The sequence below is a fragment of the Nicotiana sylvestris genome, chromosome 7, assembly GCF_000393655.2.
Source record: "Nicotiana sylvestris chromosome 7, ASM39365v2, whole genome shotgun sequence".
NCBI lineage: Eukaryota > Viridiplantae > Streptophyta > Magnoliopsida > Solanales > Solanaceae > Nicotiana > Nicotiana sylvestris.
The window spans coordinates 45,012,299-45,030,773 of NC_091063.1; the positions used below are offsets into that span (position 1 = coordinate 45,012,299).

General features: G+C 34.7%; 1 long non-coding RNA gene across 1 annotated transcript; it reads left to right on the forward strand.

Annotated features, from left to right (window-relative positions):
• The first annotated feature begins 1,037 nt into the window (after nt 1-1,037).
• On the forward strand, nt 1,038-10,627 carry LOC104211409 (uncharacterized). The gene is made up of 3 exons (XR_011400844.1): nt 1,038-1,126; nt 4,214-4,274; nt 10,475-10,627. It is a non-coding gene; the product is annotated as an uncharacterized lncRNA (long non-coding RNA).
• The last annotated feature ends 7,848 nt before the right edge of the window (nt 10,628-18,475 follow it).

Consider the following 18,475-nt stretch of genomic DNA (forward strand, 5'->3'; position numbering starts at 1 on the left):
TGTTGCGACAACTTCAAGTTAGATATAACTTGAACACTCTAGGTACCTAATACAATTGCTTCTATGAAAGCTGAAAGGTACAATGTTAAATCACCTACTACAATTGAACTAGAATAAAAGGTAGACACAATGGAACTGGTCCTTCAATCTCGTTCAAGTAGCTTCAGGATTGCACACTCAAATCACACATAAATTGCTTACAAAATCGCCTTACTCTTTTGCTCTCATTTTAAGTTTAACTTCTACTTATGTGCACTACCTGTAAAAGAGAACAACACTGACATTAATAGATTAGTAATCAGGGTTTGAGTGAGATTCAATTGCTACTCTTCTATCGTAGTAGAGTTCATGATGATCTCAAACTCTAACGTTATCTTCATCCTAAACTGCGTTCTCTTCATGTAAGGAGTCTTTCTCTCCTTATCCAATATGCAACCTTTTCGATCAGATCAAGAGATATTGCAGCTTGATTAGTTAGACTTATCTCTTTCACGTGCATCTCACATGTACAAGCTGATCATGACTATGCTTCACAAGATGGACATGGTCCATGTCTGAGTTCTTTTGTCAGTCTTCAAAACATCACCTGTTCTTGGGCCAACAGCAGTGAAATTGAGGATAGAATTAGATAAAATAATGGGGACATCAACCATGAATTTCAGTTGTGAAATTCGGGAGTCAGGAAGAGAACCAGAAGAAATAAAGCTAACATGAAATGTGTAGAGAACTCAAAAAGCCATTCTTTAAAAGAACCAATTGTTCTAGAATTATGTTGGGAGAAGCACCGGAAGAGCAAGTACAAGAAAGCATTTTTATAATTGAGAGAAATGTCAAATTTGCCCTTGGTCGACCACACTTAGCTCTTCTTTTCTCCTCTTTAGAAGAGAAAGAGTTTCGACATGTGTGTTTCATGTCATTTTTAAAAAGCTCAAGGGTATATTAGTAATTTCGCCTAAATTCTTACAATCAGCATATAGTACGTGTCTAGGTTTGTCTATACAAACTCTACGCGTAAGTAATAGATGGCTCAACGTGTATTTTTAGCAGACAACATAATCAAGTTATCCTTTAATTTTGAGAGTGATTCTCACATCTTCTTCCTGATTCTCTTCGCTCACAAATCTAGGTACAAGTATGCTTTCAACAAATTTTGCATTTCCTTCATTCTTTTTCCATTTTGGGTTTTCTTCATCATTGTTAGTTTTGATTCTGAAGTTCAGTGATTGTTGTAGGTTCTTTTCTGATTTTCCCCAAATACTTTTTTTATTCTTTTAATTTCTGCCCTATTTTCTTTTGGGTTCTCTGCATGATTTTTAACTTTTCAATCTTATGGCAAGTATGTGTTAAATTCAATGGTAAAACTGTATTTTTAAACTCTAAGCATGCTTAGTATTGAACTTCGGTGGTTTTCTATGTACTTTTTTTATTTTGCAATTTCATGGCTGATGTATGCTAAATCGAAGGCTGCCATATTGTAACACCAAGCATATTAGTTTTTCTACTTCCTTGGCTGCTCCATTTGTTATTATCCATGAAGTGTTGCATGTAGGTAACTTCTTCCACTTTAAATTATTATTAAAACTTTTGGGATTTTAACCTAATTTTTGAAATTGGAATTTTAAGAACTTTGATCTAATAGATGTACCAAACAATTGAGAGTGTTGAAGTTCACACATGAATATGGACGATTGAGTCTGAAACCTCTTCTCTAGCGAGATTAGATTCCAACATAATCGTCGGTAATAATATCTTTCAATTTTCTTTCTTTTTCATATATATATATATAGAGAGAGAGAGAGATTCTTCAGTTCTCTCTTAGCAAATCATAATTACTTCCAATTTTGAGTTTTTTCCCTTCTTTGGTAGTTTACGAACTTTGATATTTGTTTGAGAAAAAATGGGACTTGGAGAAAGACGAGTATGGTAATTTAGGGATTTCAATATTTGTTTGGTGTAATTTTAGGTGTAATTTCAAATTTCTCCTCTTTAGTGCAGTTTGTCTGTAACCCTCAATTGTAGTATTCACTTTAGGTGAGTTTTGTTTCTTCTTTCTTATTTTTTTTGCACTCATTTTTTGGTGATGAAAATATAATGGGTATATATTAGTTATGTTATTATTAAGAGGATCGCATAAGAGAAAAATAATAGAAATTTATTTACTGAAGCAGAGAAGATAACCTTTAAATTGCTTCTTCGCCGGGGATGGCAACAACTCCGCTGAGTTTGGTTATTTGTATTTCTATTTTCTTTGTATGCCTTTATGAAATTCGAACATGGTCCATGCTTATTATTCAAAATATTATTATAGCTTTGCATTTGCAAACAATAGTTTTCTCAATTATACCCTAGATTTAAAAAAAAATCACCAATTATGGCGAACCTCCTGGTACAGGGATCATTACCCATATCCTGGCCATTAGAATGTACCATAAAAGACATTCTAAGAGTTTCGACATGCTTGCTTATGGGTAATTTAAGATTTGTTTGAGGGTATATTAGACTTTTGAGCTTATCTGTATACGTGGCTTTTCTATATCTACCCAACTACTACGTGTAGCGTTTACGTTATTACAGAGTTGGGTTTTACTCGATTTGTGTACATCACAATTTACAGAGCTTCAGATATCTTCGTCTTCCTCATCTCTTCAACTTGTGCAGGTGCTTTTCTTATTACTTAATATAAATTTTATTGTTTTCTATCTCTTTCTCCTTCTTTTTTGTTTCAAATTCGTTAGAACAGAGTGAATTAATTACAGATTTTCGAGTTAGGGTTTGATGGATGAAATTAGGATTTTTTTTCCGGAGATGAATTGAAATCAAAAAAACAAATTCTGTTTGTTAGACTATAGAAATCAGTTGATTTTTTGTGTCTGCAAAGTACAAGAATGGATACGCTTCTCTGTGATGAACTTCTTCAAGAAATATTTCGGCGCCTCCCTTCGCTTCCGTTTCTTTCTTCACTTTCTCAGTTTACTGTCTCTATTACAATCTCAGCCATCGTAGATTCCTCCGATCATTTACTGTTTTCAATCTCTTCATCTTGTCCTAATCTTAAGTACCTGTGTGTGTGTGTGCATTTGTGCATGTGCTGGTGCACATAGGAACCAGTGATGTATTTGTACGATGATAGCAACATGGTTTTCTTTCAATCTCTTCCCAGTTTTGTTCTCCTTTTTTACTCATTTTTTTTCTTTTTATGTGTTTGTTGGGTTCGTTCCATGCTTCTCAATTTCATAGCCAGTGGCCTGGTGTCGAACTCTACTAATGAATATTTGCATCTTGTGATGCATAAAAAATTAGTTAATTTGTATCATAAGTTTGAATCGGTGGTCTTATGTTTTATAAAATGAGTATTCTTTATTAATTGCTGCTTCAAGTCTATTTATTTTGTTATCATCTGTTGTGTTCGATGTTCTTTGATGCTATGTAGCTACTGGTCAAATTAGACTATGATGCTATGTCATGTGCTTTTCTATGAACTGATGACAGTTTAAATAGACTATTAAAGACAAATATTAATATAAATTTTACCTTTGAAGTAGTTCAGTTCATGTTAAAATATGCATCTTCTTCTGGTTTAAGAAATTCATTACTCATTTGCCTTTGCAGTATAAATAATGGAATTAAGAACTTGTAGAGCAGTTGTTGCTGGGATTTTGTTAAAATTGGTGGCAGTAAAGAGGGGTTGCTTCATTTCTTGAGTCAAAGCCAATGTTGTATTAATTTACAGAAGCTTGATTTAAGATTGCTTTTTGATGTTGATAATAGTCATTTGATAGGTGCTGCTGAAAATTTAAGGAGTTTGAGGAGTTTAAGATTATAATTAGAGTGGAATTACTTAAACATGAATGATTTTGTTTTTGTTTGAATTATTTCTCAGGAAACTTCAAAGCTAATATTAGTTTTTGTTATTTATTTCTGTCTCATTATTAGAATGGAAAAGCTTTTCCTTTGGATTGTAATTCTATGTGCTTCTAGCTATGTCATTCATCACATATATATTGAATGAATTGTTTTTGGTTTCAAAGTTATTTTGATAGGTCTATGGATTGGTGGACTTATGTTTTATAAAATGAGTATTCTTTATTAATTACTGCTTCAAGTCTATTTATTTTGTTACTATATGTATACAAAGTTTAATATGAGACCTCTATTTGTTCTTTGCTTTTTCGGCTCTGTTGTGCATGACAATTTATTCTCTTTGTCATTGCAGTTCTTGTGATCTATTGTGGCTACGTTCTACTTTTGTTATGCAGTAGCACTTGAACCAGAAGGTAAATTTTCTAATCTCTGTTTATCTATTTATAGATATTGTACGTTTTTACGTGGGGTTTTCTAAAAAATGTAAGCGTACATACTATGTGCAGCTTTTGGGCTATTCCATATGTGGATTTTTTTACATTCGGTAATGTAAATATGTACGTGACATTTCCCATTTAGGAAGTAGACGAGTGAAATGTCGAGTAAAAACCATAAAATTGACAACTCGAAAAAAATACATGTTGACAAGAAGACTAGGCAACACAAATTATACAGAATGATGCAAGACGATAAAAGGAGGCTCTCCTAGCGCGAGCACGAGCAAATAAAGCTGAAACAAGCGGCCGGTAACATCCTGCTTGATCGCTAATTAAGAGCTCCGCTAACGCATCATTTTCTATAGGTGCTAATATTTCAAGCGAGCAATATCTTCCTTTTGTGGGACATTCAATATATGAAACAGGTTAGAGAGCTAAATTGTCATTTTTTGATGGTACATGCAATTATAAATACATGTATGCATTTATAACTATTAAATTATATGCTTACACTTATTATTGTTGTATCTTAGGATCTACATCTAATACAAATCATGAACAATATATTAAAGAGACAACAACAATCCAAACATCAACTGATTATGTTATGTTAAACACAATTCCAAAATGCAAATTTTGCGGAGCCAAAAAATTTGAATACAAACCACCGGCATTCTGTTGTCGTAAAGGCACTGTTAAGCTAATTTCACATCAAGTACCACAAGAGTTAAGAAATTTATATTTAGGAAATACTGAAGAATCAAAGCATTTTCGAACCTACATAAGAACATACAATAATATATTTGTGTCCACATCTCTGGGAGTAAGCTATGACAAAGAGTTGGCAAAGAGGAATAAAGGTATTTACACGTTTCGAGTTCAGGGACAAATGTATCATTTCATAAATGACTTGATACCAAGTAATGAAAAAGGAAAAAATCTTCAATTATATTTCTATGATAATAAAAATGAAGTGAGCAATCGAATGGCATGTTCCAATAAATTGAACGAGTGTACTGTGAAAAATTTAATGGAAATATTAAAAATCAATCCTTACTCTACGTTTTTGAAATCCTTAATAAATATCCCCCAATTATCAGATTTCTACATTGTGCTTAAGTGTGATGTTGGTCTAGATCAACGAATATACAATCTACCAACTACATCGGATGTGGAAGGAATATGGGTAGAACAAGATACCAATAATTGTATCCCTACTCAACATATCCGAATATATACAAAAAGTGATAGAAGCCAGCTGGTAAACTATTACTACGGATGTTATGACCCATTGTAATATCCATTATTGTTCCCCTACGAGCAAAATGGTTGGCATTGTGGTATTCGAAAACTTAAGCCTTCAGCTACCTCTTCTAGAACACATCTGTATTGTGAATACGAAGAATTGCCAAGTGTAACCAATATGACTTCAATTGATGGATTGCTTGACATGGAAGCTGAAGTGATGCAAAAAGGCAAACGAAAAAGAGATACCGTTTCTTACCGTGAATACTATTGTTATCAACTCAAAATTAGAGATGATGAAAATATAATCTTACATTTAGGAAGATTATTACAACAATATGTTGTAGCCGAATGGATAAAAGTTGAAACTCAAAGATTAGATTTCGCTTTTTTCAATCAAGACTTGTTCAGAATGGACGTATTAGCTGGACTTTTAGATCTTTTACGTCGCGGTGAGAGAGAAGGCTCACAAGTAGGTAAAAATAGAATACTTCCACTTAGCTTTACAGGAGGACCAAGAGATATGCATCGTCGATATATGGATGCTATTGCATTAGTACAACGTTTTGGAATACCCGATATATTTCTAACTATGACATGCAACCCTTGTTGGCCTGAAATTCAAGAAAACTTATTATCGACAGATAAGGCCCAAAATAGACCCGATTTAGTTAGCCGAATATTTCAAGCAAAACTAGAAGAACTTAAAAAAGATATACTAAAAAGACAAATATTTGGTAAAGTTGCTGCATTTATGTACACAATAGAATTCCAAAAACGGGGACTTCCGCATGCTCATTTTCTTATTATACTCGATGAAAAATACAAAATATTGACTCCAGAAGCGTATGATCAATTTGTTTGTGCTGAATTACCAGATCCTAAGAGAAACTCTGCTTTATTTAAGCTTGTTACACAACACATGCTACATGGTCCTTGCGGTCAATTAAACCCAGCAAGTCCCAGTATGAAGAAAAAAACGGTCAATGTAAATTCAAGTTTCCAAAAGAGTTTGCTGAACAGATAACTAAAGAAAAAATTTCATATCCTATTTATAGAAGACGAAACACGGGAAAATGTGTGGAGATTAGAGGATAATTTTTTGATAATTCATGGATTGTTTCCTACAATCCATTCTTACTTAGTAAATTTATTTGCCAATAAATGTGGAGATTTGCTATGATATTAAAGTTGTTAAGTACATTTACAAATATATTTGCAAAAGACATGATAAAATTGCATTTCACGTACATCCTAACGATGTGAACGTAGAAGTAGATGAAATAAAGGAATATCAATCTGCTAGATGGTGACACCACCTGAGGCTGCGTGGCGCATATTCGCTTTTCCTATCAGTGAAATGATTCCAAATGTATACCATCTTCAACTCCATCTTGATGGACAACAAATTGTTTCCTTCAAAAATACAAATAATATTAATAGAATCGTAAATAATCCTGTGATTAAAAAAACAATGTTAACTAAATTTTTCACAATGAAAAGCGAAAACGAAGATGCTATGAATTTGAATTTATTATATCGAGAATTTCCAGAACATTTTGTTTGGTCCACAACATACAAAATGTGGTCACGTCGCCAACAAGGATTTGCTATTGGTAGAGTTGTAACATGTCGTCCAACCGAAGGAGAAAGATACTTTCTTAGATTGCTCTTAATGAACGTAAGAGGACCAAAATCGTATAAAAATTTGCGAACTGTAAATGGAGTAACTTGTGACACATTTAGAGAAGCCGCCGAAAAAAGAGGATTATTACTTTGCGATAATAATTTAATAGAATGCATGTCAGAAGCAGTATGTTACCAAATGCCACACAGTTTAAGGCACTTATTTGCTATACTATTAGTTTATTGCAATCCCGTAAATCAAAGAGAGTTGTGGGAAAATTTGAATGCTTGATGTCTGAAGATTTCAAAAAATTCCCGAACATGCATACAAGAGAAATTCGTTACAAAGTGCTAAATCATATTAATGATATTCTTCACTCAATGGGTCGTGATATCAACGAATTTGAACTAACTCAAGGCAAAATCCAATCATCTCCAATAGCCAAAGAAGCTAAAGATGTACATTTTGAAAGGAATATTATCATTAATGAAGAAGATCTATATTACCATATAAACTAAACATTGAACAAAAAAGAGCTTATAATGCAATCCTTGATACGGTATTCTCAAATAAACTCGGAGCATTCTTCATTGATGGTACGGGCGGAACTGGAAAAAACTTTTTATATTTTGCCTTATTAGCTACAGTGAGACATATATATTTATAGCATTAGTGACTGCGAGTTCAGGTGTTGATGCTTCACTTCTTCCTAGAGGCCGAACTGCTCATTCCCGATTTAAAATACCTATTGTGACGACCCGGCCAGTCGTCTCATGAGTTACCGCTCCATTTCCCCCATTTTAGCTTCTTTACGCTTCATTATCCGTGTTTTATGGGATCGAGATGATTAGTTCAAGTTCGGAGAGGATTTGGTAAGAAATGAGACACTTAGTCCCTTTTAAGAAGGCTTAAGTTGGAAAAGTAAACCGGATGTTGACTTATGTGTTAGAGGGTTCGGATGTGAGTTCCGATGGTTCGGTTAGCTTCAGGAGGTGATTTTTGACTTGGGAGAGTGATCGGAAGTGATTTTGGAGGTACAGTGTAGAATTAGGCTTGAATTGGCGAAGTTAGTATTTTGGCGAATTCCGGTTGATAGGTGAGATTTTGATCCGAGGGTCGGAATGGAATTCCGAGAGTTTCTGTAACTTCGTTATGTCATTTTGGACTTGTCTGCAAAATTTGAGGTCATTCGGACGTGGTTTGGTTGGGTTTTTGATCAAAAATGGAATTTGGAAGTTCTTGAGATTCATAGGCTTGAATTCGATGTGATTTGATGATTTTGGTGTTAGTCGAAGTGTTTTGATGATTGGAACGAGGTTGAATAATGTTTAGGATGCATTGGTTCTTTTGGTTGAGGTCCTGGGGGCCTCAGGTGAGTTTTGAGCGAGTACGGACACCCCGGAACTTAGAAAAATGGAGGGAGCAGCAGTTTTGGCGCGGACCGTGATCCTTTTCGCGCTGGCCTAGTGCTGGTCGCGTCAAAGTGGCCGCGGCCGCGGTCGTGAAGACTGCAAGTTGCTGGTCCTACTTCGGAAGCTCATATCTTTTGATCCACAAGGAATTTTGAGGTGATTCAAAAACGAAAGTTGTAGCCCTTCGTGTCTAGTTTCCAGAAAGGTAATTTGGATAGCTGTAGCGAAGGTTATGGCCAAAATACTAAAGCATGTCCCTGCAGAGCAAGACCTGCGCGACCGCGGTCGTTTTTGTGCGGACCCCGCTGGTTTTGCGCGGACCGCGGTCATTTTTGTGCGGTCAGCAGTGTCGGAATCCGAGGGGTACTCTATAAATAAGAGGTTTTGGGTTTTATTTGATATTTTGACCTAGAGAGCTCGGATTTTGGCGATTTTTCGAAGGTTTTTCAAGAAATTGGTCGAGGTAAGTGATTCTAACTCAGATTTGGTTAGAGTACATGAATCTATCATTGAATTCATCATTTAATTCGTGATTTGAGATTGAATTTGGGAAGAAAATTGTGGAACCTTTCAAAAATATAAAATGATGATTTGAAGGACCAAATGGTATCAGAATTGGATAATTTTGGTATGGTTAGACTCGTGAGGGTATGAGGATTCTGAAAATGTAAATTTTACCCGATTCCGAGACGTGGGCCCGGGGCTCAGGTTTTGCTAATTTCGAGATTTTTGATATTTTTCGAATGTTTTCGCTTGGGCTTTGTTCCCTTAGCATATTGTGATGTATTCGTTCTGATTTTGGATAGATTCGACGCGCGTGGAGGCCAATTCAAGGAACAAAGGCATCGTGAGCTAGAGAATTAGTCAGTTCGAGGTGAGTAATGGTTGTAAATGATGTCCTGGGGGTTTGAAACCCCGGATTGCACATCGTAGTGCTATATTGAGGCAAGATACGCGCTGGATGATGAGTGTGGGGTCTTTCACTACTGGGGATCGTGACTTGGTCCATCCCGATTGATGACTTTACTGAATATTTGACTGAAATTCATTTGTTATCATCATGATTTGGGCTGATTGCCATATTTGGGCTTCGTGCCAACTATTTGAACCCTTCGGGGATTTTTATCACTGTTTCCTTACTGCTTGACTTATTATTTGAACTCAGTCCTGTTGATATCTACTGTTTTACAAACTCAGCCACTTTTACTCAGATTTGAAACTTAAATGATATTTCTACATCATGTTTTAGGCTGAGAACTACTGTTTTACTAATGCCCAAGAGGCTTATGATAATTTCTGGACTGAGTGAGGCCGAGGGCCATATGTGAGGATATGCTGAGTGATATGAGGCCGAGGGCCTGAGATACTATTTATGCCATGCGGTGGTTTGAGTGATGTGAGGATATGCTGAATGATGATGCCACGAGGTGGCTTGATATAGCGCTTGGGCCGTAAGGGGCCCCTCCGGAGTCTGCACACCCACAGTGAGCGCGGGTACCCATGTGATTTGAAACAGTGGTAATAATGACACTGTTTGATGAAAGTTGGTCAGGTAACAATGGCTGACCATTATGCTGAGTGATTGTGAGGTAGCCCGCGGGGTTGATACTGTACTGAGTGTGAGCTCGAAGGGCTGATACTATGCTGAGCGATTGATACTGTGCCCGAGGGGCAAATTTCTACTTGTTAATTACCTGTTAAATTACCTGTTTTTACTTGTTTTAAAAAGGAATATCATTTGATTTCTTCATTGATTTACTGCTTTAAGTGATTTTACTGCTTGATATGGAATTGCTTTGTGCCTTTACGTGTTTTCATACTTTCAGCCATTATTTGTAATTATTACTCATTGAGTCGGAGTACTCACATTACTCCCTGCACCATGTGTGTAGATTCAGGTATAGCAGGGTCCGCACCTGAGCGCTGATTCCTTCCAGGCTAGGCAGTGATTTGGAGTTACGAGGTAGCTGTTGACGTCCGCATTCCCTTGATTCTCTTATCCTCTATCATTTATGTTTTCTTCAAACTGTTGTATCGGATTCCGTACTTTGTAGACCTATAGTAGATTATGTAGTAGTTCATGACTTGTGACACCCCGGTTTGGGCTGTGTCGGGATGGTTTCTGCTGTTATTATCGTTAAATTCCGTAATTTATGAGCATTATATTATATGTTATTACTGTTTATGATGATTAACTGTTTAAAAGAGGTATTCCATTTTGGTCTGGCTGGCCTTGTCTTCACGAGAGGCGCCATCACGATCGGGTTCGAGGATCGGGTCGTGACACCTATTGATGTTGATGGAAATTTTAGTTGCAATATTAGCAAACAAAGTTCATTGGCATCGTTGATTCGAGATGCAAAACTAGTAGTATGGGATGAAATTTCAATGGCGAAAAAAGAAATGATTGAAGCAGTAGATTTGCTCCTTAGAGATTTAATGGAAACAACTATGTTGTTTGGCGGAAAAGTTGTTGTATTCAGTGGCGATTTTAGACAAACTCTTCTCGTTGTCCGTGGTGGACAAAGGGAAGATTTTGTTCGTAAAAGCTTACTATGTTCTGAAATTTGGCATCAACTTGAAAAATTACAGTTGTCTGAAAATATGCGTGCGAAAGCAAACCCAGCTTTTTGTGAATATTTAATGAGAATTGGTAATGGAAAAGAAAGAAAAAATGATAAGAACAAAATAGAAATTCCACACCCTCTGATCATACCTTTCACCACTGAAAAAGATTCCTTGAATCATCTATTTAAAGTTACTTATCCCGATTTATATTTAACTCATTCAAAATACTTCCTTTATTACTTCTCGTGCAATTCTAACTACAAAAATGACTTCGTTGATGAAATAAATGACATGCTAATTTCTCTATTCCCGACTAATGAAAAAATATATTTAGCTATTGATGAAACAATTGATCCAAAAGATCAAAGTGAATATGAAGATTCTTTGCACACTCTAAGTCCTCCTGGTTTACCTCCCTATAAATTGTGTCTAAAGAAAAATTGTCCATATATATTACTAAGAAATTTGAATCCCTACGAAGGTTTGTGCAATGGAACACGATTAATATGTAATGATTTCAAACCTCATGTTATTAGTACTACAATATCCAATGGAGATTTTAAAAATACACATGTGTTCATTCCGCGGATACCACTATTAACATCAGAAGACGAACAACTACCCCTTCAATTTAAAAGAACACAATTTCCAATACGATTATGTTTCGCCATGGCTATAAATAAAGCTCAAGGCCAAACATTAGATTTTGTTGGCATTTATTTGCGAGAACCTGTATTTTCTCATGGCCAGTTATACGTTGCTTTGTCAAGAGCTAAAGGTTCTAACTGTGTCAAGGTATTAATTAGACCAACTATAATTAAAGACGATGATGATCATTCTACATATAATATAGTTTACGATGAAATTATTGAAAAAACTCTTTCTTTAACTTAGACCATCATTCCTGACAGTAAGTTTGACGTACAACTTGTTCATTTTTTATATTCTTCCATTTTGTATTACAGTCATTCTGGCAATGTTACATATATTCATCATGTTATTATGATGTGTTATACTTGCAAATTACATCTAAATGGAAAAAAGGTTCAACATCAATGCGATTACTCCAGAAACAGAAGAGTGAACCTGTAAGGTTCAAGTTGTTGATAAAGGCAGACCTAGAGACAATAGAGAGAAAACGAAAAAGTATCAACTGATGGTTTTACAAGATGAAGAGGTAATCTTTAAAAGATTCATAAGTTTACCAATAGTAATTAAAATAATATTATCCTAATTGTGTCTTATTTTGTTACAGAAAAATCAAATCGAATGCATTATGTTCAATGCGGAGATAATGCATTTTGAAGATCTGTTTCGCCATTTTCATACTTACTTGGTGTCAGTTGCACAAGTCAAAGAATCAAACTATATGTATGGAAATCCGCTTAACAAACTTACATGGACAATTGATAGATATACCATTGTTGAGCCAATAGAAATTGTTAATCCTCCAGAAGATCCACTTCCACCGCCAACGCGCCTAAATCTTACACCATTTGGCAACTTTGAATATCAACCTGAGGGATCTGAATTCGGTAATTGAATATTTAACTATCTATGTTGTCTGTTCACCTAAAATTCACATTTATTAGTATTATTATTGTTATTATTATTATTATTATTATTATTATTATTATTATTATTATTATTATTATTATTATTATTATTATTATTGTTTATAATAATTTTTATTATCTATTAATTTATTGGTTGTTCTTTTTAAACGGAAAATGTGTTTGCCATTGTGCTCAACGCGAGTCCCTCAACATATGCTCCAAATGGGAGGAGAATTCAAGACTTTATCATCATGGAAGATTAATAAGTATATATGAACTTGTTTTATTGGGTCCAAATAGCAATTGATGATTCAAGTTTGATATACTATCTCACTTTTCGTATATTGTCTAGCAACACAATAAATGAAACTGAGATTCAAGTTGAGGTTCTACCCTTTAAAAGGCTACTTTCCATGTTTCAATTCACCTTTGATTTTGCTGTAATTATGATCTTTCAAAGCATACTTAGGTCCAATAAGCATTACCGGAATTATTATGATTTAAGTTTTTACTACCAGCATTTATAGATCACTATAATATTTGATCATGTCTTTAAATATATTCCTAACAATGCAAAGTTTCTCTCCTGTTGTCTCTCTTGCTATAAGAATATAAGTAAAATTAGAGCTATTATCATATTGTGCTTTTGATTTTGTAGGTTTTAATTTGTCTAAATTTTTTTGCAACTAATTTATGTTTTTTCGAGATTGACTTCAAACTTTCAGTTTATTCTTTATTTATAAGCATAATTTTCAAGATAGCTGCATGGAGTAACGATGTTTGGTTGTTAAAACTACACACCAATCCAAGAGTGTAAAAACATATCATTGCCTCTTAAGATTTTAAAAATCTTTAGTTGTACGTTAATAAAATTAGAAGCAATGATTCAGAAAAGAAAATTTTAGTTATGGCAAGACAACAAATTAGAGAAAAGCTATTAAAAGCTAACTTAAAAATATGTTTCGCTATTTACTATTATATGCGCCAAAAATTAGACTGTTGTTAAACATTATTCAGAGAAATACATAATGCCTTGAAATGTAGAAATATAACATAATCAAGTTTGTAGTTGCTTATCTTATCCTTTAACAATAACTTTCTAATTTATCTGTAATTGTTCTTCATCTATTTGGAAGGAACAAAATATGACCTCTATAACCTCGATGAAATAAAAAAATAATCATCATGTTTAGTTATTCGATTTAAAATCAAATTATATTTGAAAAATATATTATTTTCATTCAGTGCTTTGGATTAAAATTGACCCCGTTTCTTTCTTCGCTCTCTCAGTTTGGGGTTGGAATCCTTTTTTGCTTTAACTCCAATGGTTATTGCTCATCTTGTTTATGGAATATAACTTTATTATTAACATCCAAATAGGAGGGGTATTACTGTTTTTGCCATCCGTAATCTTTAGTATTTGGACAATGAATAACGATTATTTAATTAATTCCTAATATAAGCTAAGATCAGTTACTTGGTTTGATGTTGATGAAAATGGACATAAGGCAAAGGGGTCTTATTCCTCCAATGATTTACTGTTTTCAATCTCTTCATCTTGTCCTAATCTCAAGTACCTCTGATTTTTTGTGATTTTGAGTTGAATTTGAAAAGTCTTTTGTTGTCTAGAATTAAAACAAGAGATATGAGTGTTAGTTTTTTATGGAGGAATTACAAAAAGGTGAGAACTTTAAAGTTGAAAAGCTGTGAAAAGCAGCACAAGAATCGATAGAAAGAAAAATTGTCCGACTTCATTCGAAACAAAAGAGAAAACAAAGCTTGTAATCAGCAGCAGTCACCTAGCCCAACTCTTGCATCTTAAAATCAACTGCTCTTCCTAGAGAAGAAATGAGGAAACAAAACTTCATCCGTTTGGTAAGTGATGCGAAGAGATGCTAAGTTGGTTGTGGATTGGAATATTAGATCTCTTGTTGTTATTAGCGAAGAGAAAAATCTAATATTGCTCAACTTTTCAAAGTAAAAGAATGATCTAAATATCCTAACATTATATACTGATAAAAGTTACTCCTATTACCTATTTAAGTTAAGTCTTGGAGTTTAACCGATGCAAAACATAATTCTGACCGCTTTCTAAATGCTTACAATTGCACTAAAATACTAATTTTCAAAGCATTCCTTTTACTCACAACATTCCAATATGTAGTGAACACATAACTTGAACTTGTTTTTCCATTAGTTTTGTTCATATTCCCTTTTCTCAAATTAATATCACAACCAAGTTGCATAGCATCATAGATATGACGGTCATTTCCATTGTGTTCATTTTGTTGGAATAACGCAAGTTCATTTTGTAATGTGATGACTACCAAGCGAATTAAGTTAATTTCGTATGACTAAATTATGAAGTTTTCAGACTTTAATTATTTACTTGTTTCAACTTTTGGCATTTGGTATTTCTGTAATTAATTTTCTCCATTTTCACTTAATTTTAAGTTTTTGCACCATAATTTATTGCAATCTGCACTTATTTTCTGTTTTCTGTGCATATTTTTCAGTTTCTGCATATATTTCAATTCCTGCACTATAATTATCTAGATAGTGCACTTATGTTTCAGATTCTGCACAGATCCTGCACTAACTTTTTCTTGATTGTGCACTTAAATTTCAGTTTCTGCACATATTTTTCATTTTCTGTACTATATTTTGCTTGATTCAGCACTTAAATTTCAGTTTCTGCACATATGTTTTATTTCTACACTATTTTTTTTTTGCTTCTGCACTTACAAAAACTAATAAGTAGATTATAAAAATTTTATTCAAAGCATTCACCCGGTCGTAGATTGCTAAATGCTAAAATTTTGTATATCAGAAATGTGCTTACAAATTATTGTATTTCAAATGTGCAGATATTACCAATGCACAAAGATCTAATAGAAGAGAGAAACATATCAATGTTAAGAACATCTCTATTAGATATTCTTCCATTATATTGTAATATCAGAACTTATTCAAAACATCTTTATGTTGGAACTAATCGGATAATTGCTACAGTAAGTTGTAAATTATATCCATTTATCTTTTGGCAAACATCAATATCTTTAGAGTGTAATGAAGCAATTCTACCATCTATTGAGATCTGAGACTTATCAGCACTTCGAGAACATCTGACATTTCAAAGTACTATCTTTACAAGCTTTTGTTAGGAATCAATAGCGAAGAGCTTAAGGAATACCTATTTTCTTCGAAAGTAATTACATTATTGAAATTCCTACACATTAAGATATCAATATGTGTTCATTTTTTTAATATGTCTTACACTTAAATCTTCCAATTGATGCTCATTTGTGTTGCCTAATCATTGACATTCTTGTATTGATTTAATATAGTGCTTTAACAATTTCGTTCTATTTTATACAGGAAAAAACCAACAAAATTTACACTCTGGAAAGATTATTGATCATGATGGGAACAAACTACTCGAACTGCTTAAAGAAGAATACTCAATCATCCTTGCTAGAAAAGTTGGAAGACCAAAGTCGTCGTCAGGTAAAACACCTCAAATGCCTTGTGACGACCCGACCCGTCGTCTCGTAAGTTACCGCCCCGTTTTCCCCATTTCCTATTTCTTTATGCTTCATTATCAGTGTTGGGTGTGAACGAGTTGATTTGGATTGGTTTTAGTAGGAAATGAGACACTTAGTCTCTTTAAGGAAGGTTTGTTTTGGAAAAGTCAACCGGATGTTGACTTATGTGTTAGAGGGATAGGATTTGAATCTCGATGATTCGGTTAGCTTCAGGGGATGATTTGTGACTTAGGAGTGTGATTGGAAGTAATTTTGGAGGTCCGGTATAGAATTAGGCTTGAATTGGCGAAGTTAGTATTTTGGCGAATTCCGGTTGATAGGTGAGATTTTGATCCGAGAGTCAGAATGGAATTTCGAGAGTTGCTATAGCTTCATTAGGTGATTTGGTATATATGTGCAAAATTTTAGGTCATTCGGACGTGGTTTGATCGGGTTTTTGATCGAAAGTGTATTTCGGAAGTTTTTAGAAAATTAGGCTTGAATTCGATGAGTTTTGGGTAATTTGATGTTGTTTGAGGTGTTTTGATGATTGGAAGAGGTTTGAATAATGTTATGAATTATGTTGGCATGTTTGGTCGGGGTCCCATGAGGCTCAGATAAGTTTTGGAAGAGTTTTTAGAAGATTTTTGCCGTTTGAGCATAAGCATGTAATGATCCAAAGGTTCATTTTTAGTTCTAGAGATCGAAATTTTATTTCGAGATTTCCAAAATTTAAATAATGAATTATAGGAGTGATCTGGAAAGTTTGGTCTAATTTCATCAAGTCGCGATTGGGTTTTTGACACGAAACATAAGTTAATTGTTTAACGAGCGAAATGGATATTGCACTGGGCAAACGAGCTCCGAATTGAGTTTCGATTAAAGGACTATGTTCGTATCATTATTTGTGACTCATAGGAACAAGAATCATCGAATTCCGAGTTCGTATGATGGAGTTAGAGCCATTTTGGTAAAAAGAAAAGTGCTGCAATTTCTTTGGCTGCTGTTGTATTTTTTTAGCAGCGTGAATAGTAACCACGCATGAACAGTGACCGCGCGCGTGAACAGTAACCGCACGCATGAACAGTACTTCCGAAAAAATTCTGGGCGGTGAGTTTATAAAACACTTCATCCGTGATTTTGGGTCATTTTTCCTCCATGGTTGATCATTTTGAGAGCTTCTTGGTGGAGATTAAAGAGGGATTCAAGGGGGAACGACTTGAGGTAAGTTTCTTGGACTTAGAACTCATTTTTATTGTGAATTCCACCTAGAGATTCATGAAATATAAGCCTACAAATCAAGAACTAGGGCTTGAATTTTGAAACCAAACAATTAGGATTTGATGGGCCATTTGAACTCGGATTTGGGAGTTCTTGGTATGTATAGACTCGTGGCGAGACAAGGAATCCGGTGACGGTAATTTTCTGAGTTTTCGAGACGTGGGCCCGGGGCTCGGGTTTTGTCAAATTCGTGAATTTTGATATTTTTCGATTGCTTTCGATTGGGTATTGTCTCTTTAGCATAATGCGACATATTCGTTGTGATTTTGGGCAGATTCGTCGCACGAGGAGGGTAATTTGAGAGGCAAGGGCATAGCGAGCTAGACTTTGACCGTCTTGAGGTGAGTAATTGATGTAAATGATGTCCTGAGGGTTTGAAACCCCGGAATTTCACATCGTAGCGCTATATTGAGGTGACTTGCACGCCGGATAACGGGCGTGGGGTAGAGCACCATTGGGGATTGTGACTTGGTCTGTCTCGAGAGATGTTTTTACCGTGTTTTCTACTTGAACTAAATTGAGAATCATCCTTACTTGGATTTAATTGTTACATTTGGGCTTCTTGCCAATTATTTGAATCCTTCTGGGATTGATATCACTGCTTTCACATATTTTGCATATCATTTGACCTCAGTCCAAGGTTTTAAATACTGTTTTGCAAATTCAGCCATCTTTCTAAGATTTGAAAACTTAAATGATATTTCTAAATGATATTTCGGATTGAGAACTACTGTTTTACAAATGCCCAAGGGGCTTATGATGATTTCTGGACTAAGCATGGATCGGGCTGCGCGCCGCAGCAGTGTTATATTGATATTGAGGCCGAGAGCCTGGTTGATTACATTGATATTGAGGCCGAGAGCCTGGGTGATTATACTGAGATTGATATGAGGCCGAGGGCCTAGATTTGATGCCACGAGATGGCTTGATATTGCGCTTGGGCTGTAGGAGCCCCTCCGGAGTC